The sequence below is a fragment of the Ylistrum balloti genome, unplaced genomic scaffold (assembly GCF_031769215.1).
Source record: "Ylistrum balloti isolate Yb309-2 unplaced genomic scaffold, AGI_CSIRO_Ybal_v1 Utg369898, whole genome shotgun sequence".
NCBI classification, from domain to species: Eukaryota; Metazoa; Mollusca; class Bivalvia; order Pectinida; family Pectinidae; genus Ylistrum; species Ylistrum balloti.
In genome coordinates, this window is record NW_026782027.1 from 150,886 (window position 1) to 157,417 (window position 6,532).

Genomic DNA, 6,532 nt, shown 5'->3' on the forward strand with positions numbered 1-6,532 from the left:
CTAAAAAGCACCATGAAGTTACTGGTATTTTTTACAATTCTGATCGTCTGTCTGGTACACTCTACTCAGGCATGGTGGGGAGATGATTCGAACGAAATAGATGATTTCGACGATTATTCTCCCTGGGGCTCTAGTAGAGGAAGGGGACGATTCGGTGGAAGACGACAAAGGTTTAATCGCTGGGGAAGCGATGAAGACGATTTTGATGATGATTGGAACAGCCCGATGTTTTCTTCTATGGGATACGGTCGGATGTCACAGCTTGGAGCCCCACGGCAGTCTTTTGGAAGACGATCCAGTCAGTCGTCGCCATCACAGAGTTCATGGTCGTCGCCAAACTATTTGACTGGATGTAAGTTTCGCTTTCAACTATCATTTGGTTTTCTTCTTATTGTTGTTCTTACTTAACGTGTCGCAATAGATTCTTATGTCCATCTGGTGGATATTTAAGCATTTAAAACTCTCACAGCAGTCATATACATATCTCATAAAGGAAATATGATGATCAATGCAATAAGTCTATTGTGACGTCATAGCAAATGACATCACATTGATAGTCTCGGCAGCGTAAAGAATCTAATAGTCACATCTACTGTTGTTATGTGCAATCATTTATACCATTTTAAAGAAAAATCAAAGTATTGAAATTGTTTGATTAAATTTGATATGGTATAAACGAATTTTATCTTAATAGAGGTCAAACTTTAGACACGTGTGAAATATTTTATTTGTGACTGATAATCTAGATAAGAGATAAATAAGTATGGCAGATCTATATACATAGCAATCGTTAACAATCGTATAATGTTCATACATGTATAAGTTTGAAATTGTTTTAATTAGTTCAATTATAAAGCGACAATTATGTGTTTTAGCTGGAGAAATCTAATCATAACACGATAAGTAAGTGAATTTTGTTATTTCTGATATATTATTGGCACGCTTATGAAAAGATGCTTTTGTCTCTATAACGAATGAAGAAAAGACATTCTATGCTGAGATTTTGAGTAAAATCGCTCTAACCTTGCTTTTTTAACACTTGCACTTTTTCGCTTTATTGGGCGCTTTGAATGTCGTGACCTTCATATTAACGTTATTGTTTTTTCGGTATACAAAGAGATTGTGTCAAGTTATTGACAAAATGCAACCAAACTAAAAAAAATACGTCAAAATATGCTTCAGTTGGCGTATCTTTTTGCAATGCAGAAATAGAACCAGTGACACGCTTACTTAGTTAGGTTTATGAACGCTGATTTGTTGTGTATCATATTCTTCGTGTAATCTTTAATTTTGATGTTTCGTGTAATCTTTAATTTTGCTGTTTCGTGTAATCTTTATTTTTGCTGTTTCGTGTAATCTTTAATTTTGCTGTTTCGTGTAATCTTTTATTTTGCTGTTTCGTGTAATCTTTAATTTTGTCGTTTCGTGTAATCTTTAATTTTGCTGTTTCGTGTAATCTTTAATTTTGCTGTTTCGTGTAATCTTTTATTTTGCTGTTTCGTGTAATCTTTAATTTTGCTGTTTCGTGTAATCTTTAATTTTGCTGTTTCGTGTACTCTTTAATTTTGTTGTTCGTGTAATCTTTATTTTTGCTGTTTCGTGTAATCTTTAATTTTGCTGTTTCGTGTAATCTTTTATTTTGCTGTTTCGTGTAATCTTTAATTTTGTCGTTTCGTGTAATCTTTAATTTTGCTGTTTCGTGGAATCTTTTATTTTGCTGTTTCGTGTAATCTTTAATTTTGCTGTCTCGTGTAATCTTTAATTTTGCGGTTTGTATTTGCTTTCTGTAAGATCACTTGAAGCTATATAAGCAATATTTACTATGTTAAGTTATTCACAATTTTATATGGTTACATAGTGAACTGTACTCTTTCGATCACTTTGGGTTTTCCTAAGTCGCTTACTATGATCCAACATCTAGGCCCTTATCATCACTTACGAGTCCTAACAGGACAAAACAGCTGTATAATACCGATCATTTTATTGTTAGGGCTCGACTGTATCTAATTCTACTTTTTGTTAAATGGCTTATTCACTGGAGTTTCTTTTATGCAATCTTCCTATAAACCGTTGCTGAATGCTGAAGACATGTGTACAGGATAAGATGTTAATATATTAAATTATATTAACTGCTTTCAAATTAAATTTTAAACACAATGAGACATTACCACAATGTATATGGTATTTTGCCGTCCGTTTTCTGTTTTCCCCTTCATTGTCTACCGATATTTTGTATAAATCTCATACATAAATAATGTTAATATCATTTGATATATATCATCCATCATTTGTGCTATTTAATATATTAGGTTGTTAAGATAACGAGGAAACACACGAGTGATAATATAGAATCGTGTATTTGTCCTTCTGTACACGACTATGATGGCTATAAAGTGTATTTTGTAACTCTTCATTTTCGTGGTATTTAAATTTTTCCGTGTGACTTTCATAACAATCGCTGGTCATGTTTTATAGATAAAATATATACGTTACGAATCGTCAGTTGAAGAAATCTCAGACATCATGTCGTAAAAATATAAGAACATTCTATTCGCGTGATTTGTGTGACATTTTTTTGAAGACGGAAAGTATTTTTCATGTCGTTTTATATTTTTTTTTACGAAGAACTGCATTTACGTTAATGCGTTATAAATTCATAAACTTTGTATCATCAAGGGAAGCCATGGTTTTAATTTCTAGAGGATGTCTTTAATAAAAACGAGAGGCGATAGATCGCCTCCTTGTCTGACTGATTCACGTTAATTACAAACAGCGACTCGATCACAAATGAATTAATCAATCACTTTTTTTATGCTAATTGTCTTAAGAAAACATCCGAAATCCATTACAGATTGTGATTAATTTAGTCCTTACCTGACAACTCTCATTTACATGAACTTGTAGATTTCTACAGAGGTGCAATGATGGATGTTTTATTTGAACTTTTTAAGTTGTTTAAGCAATGAATTAGACTGCCATCATAAAGTTTTAAAAATGATGACAAATTACATGAAGTACTCTGCCTAATGACATAAGGGTGAGAAAACGTACTGGAGGATTTCACTAAACATTGACGCACGTGTAATCAAGACAGTATCGAATTAGAAATTTTAACTGGAATTCTACAATCACGTGACAATTTTTAAATATACACAATTATTTATCGATTTTTTTTATATTAATCATAATGAAATAAGACACTAAAGAAGAAATATCTCGTAAGTGCATTTAATTGAAATGGAAGAAAAATTAACCTTTTTTTAAAACATGCATGCCTATACACTTCTTATTCATAGTCATATTGTGTTTCTACATTGTGTTACTACACATTGTGTCACTACGCATTGTGTCACTACTTTGATATAAGGTTTGTTGTAATAAGATAGCTTTTATATCCGTTAAAATAGTAGGGTATTAAAATAATTTACAAAACAGTTTCCTATTTTGTTGCGACAGCGGTATCTTGTGTTTTTTCTGCAGTTTCCATCTTGTGATTGCTTCCATTTTTCTAAAGAGGTCTTCACTTTGTAATATCACAACGAGAAACACTGTTGTTTTTACGTTGACGCAAGGAAACGGTGATGTAATAATTGAAGTAATGCAAACGATTAAATGTCATCTTTAATATGTCTACCAACAAGTACTTAACTACCATTACAAACAAATTATTTTCTGACTCTTGTCATTACAGTTTGGATGACGAGGGATTATGACACTCCGGATTTCTTTGACTTCTTCGGTTGAATGACGTCATATCCGCTCATGAATTATGCCTTCGCATGCCGACTCCAAGTCCGCCAGAAGCTGTCACGTGTTCAAACCCCGGCATGCAATGCCAAGACTTTGTTGTTTCATCGAGTGTTTTGTTTATTTTTGTCCACTTCCGCTTTATTGCACCACTACGTTGTCCTGTGAGTTGTTATCTGCTATTAAATTAGTTAAAGCTGTTGTTTTTCGTTGTTTGTTTTTAGTTGTTGATTTAGTCGGCGACACACGTCAAGCGTATGATTTCAAACTCAAATTCGTAATAATTCTATGTTTGTTATCTGTTGATTTTAAACGCCGAATTTTAAGCGATTTTTTGACAATATCTGAATGAACAGTTTATACGTGTTTGCATGCTTCTACATTAATTCATACCCGTTATTACAGCTACAAGTTCTAGCGTAATCATAGTCCAAATTTAGGTACAAGAAGTATGTCAGCAGATTATGTAAATAAGTTTTATTGATTATTAAAGAATCGATAGTGTTAGATAAACTTGATTGATTAACTATAACGATATCCAAACATGTATCTGGAATCCTCACAATTTTGATTGTAAAAGAATTCGAAAGTACATGTATGTAAAATATATACATATATATATATATTTACAACACAAGGAAAGGTATGGCAATGGTTAAACAAAATCCAAAATTTTCTTAATACACTGTGAAATGTACAAATCCTTGTTGTAGTTAAGCAACGAGGGCAAAATATGAAAAAACGCGAAAATTTCCCAAAGAAACCAATATAAGGTATAAAAGGGACAACAATAGTAAGACCAAGCGTTAAAAATAGATAAGCGTCCCCTACTTCAGCCACGACACCCGCCATGTAAATCTATATCAATCCGAGTTCTCAAGCCCTAAGTCATCCTGCTTTATTCTAAACATGGTCTTGCAAAAATTGTTTTTTTTTTAGTTGTTATCGCCGTCTCTAATTTTTGCCAGTTTTGAATTCATTCGAATAGTGCAACCGTTCAGAATACATACATGTACATGACTCTGTTCTAATTGTATGATAATTACGACATTTAATTGTGGGGATGCTGCACGTTGGATTTTACTCAGACAACACCTAGGTTTCAATATTAAGACCCTTAGCATCAGTGACAAGACCTGGAAGAACGAACAGCTGTATAATACAGTTTAATTCGTTGTTCAGCTCTACTGTATCTAACTCTTAATTATCAAAAGGAGCTATTCACGTGTGTATCTTTTGTTATATATTTTGACTCATTACATATCTACATAAAAATGCAGATGGTCGATGTTTAACAGTATGAAGCCCCATTGCATTAAGTTATAAGCTAATATTCCAGACGAGACAAACAAATGCTTCGTTAGGTATCAGGTATTACTCTCAACAGTGTTTCTTGCTGTGTCTGTTTTTTCATTGCTAGATTAAATGCTCTAATCTTTGAAAGCTGGGAGGAATCTGGTTACCGTTTTTGATAATCAATCATTGTTTACGTCAAATATATCTTCATGTTTCCTCCAACATTTATAAATTATTAAAGGATATTATCACCGCATAGGGTAGGATGAAAACAACAGGAGCGTGATTAGAGGATAGAAAAGAAAGGGGTTTATTAATTTTGCCATAGAGTATGGGGAAAGGGGAAATTGGAAATGAGAAATCGCAAAATTGTGAAAAACAAGTAAACAAACAAGAACCGGAATTTTTATATAAAACATTAGATTTCAGTCCTCCTAAAAGCATCCTCGATACCCTAGAGGCTACACTCACTATCGCTCTCTGCACCCCTGGAGCATGTCAGGATAAAATTGAAGGCAGAAGAGAAGTAATTTGATTGGTCACGAGCGGATTCCGGGAGCAAAAAGACCAACCACAGGCTTTGAAGATTACGAAGGAGCGACACCAACTTCAAAGCCGTTTCAACATACCCTTATGCGACTTAGGGATTCATTTGGGGTACATCTCTTTTGCTTCATCAAGGACACACGCCATGTTAACCTTAGCCGACCCATGTATGTGATGTTACGTTTTAAAATGAGAACAAGGTAAACGACCACAACACGTACATATATATACAGTTTTTTATCTCACAAAGAAATAGAGTGCGGAATACTATCTATTATGACTGTAAAACCTCCCCGTGGTGTGTTTGTCAGTTGTCGATATGTTGACAATAGACCCCAGCGTATTGAGCCAACTACGACATATACTTAAAAACTACATAGGTGTGGAATGCAAGGTGTTTATCATACAACTTGGTCGAAAGCTTTCGACTTTGGTTTCGTTGTGGGAATGATATCGATGTAACAGAGATTTATGCAAAGTGAGAGATAAAGATATTGACCTTTTACAAATTGACATGAGAGCTGGGCATTTTTATATGTTGAGTTTCCTTTAACCATTTCTCCTCCCACTCCTCCCTCCTCCCTCTCACATCCTCCTTCTCACATCATCTTTCTCACATCATCTCTCTCTCTTACTCTGCTATGAATCCTTCTCACTCCTCCAAAACCCCTCTTTCTCTTTCCTAATCCAATCCCATTCTTTCCACATAATTTTCCTCGCCCTCTCCCTCTTCCATACTCTTTCTTTCTGTGCATGTTAAGACCTCATCAAGTATTACAAGTATAAATGAAGTTTGTAGAGGGAAATCGGCTATATTTTAAAAACAAAGACCAAGCTAAATAATATACAGCACACTTCTTAATGTCTTCGAGTATTGGGCTGAGATGTCACAAAATGGTGAATAATCTTAAGTAAAGCGTTTGTCATGATCGTCAATCGTCGC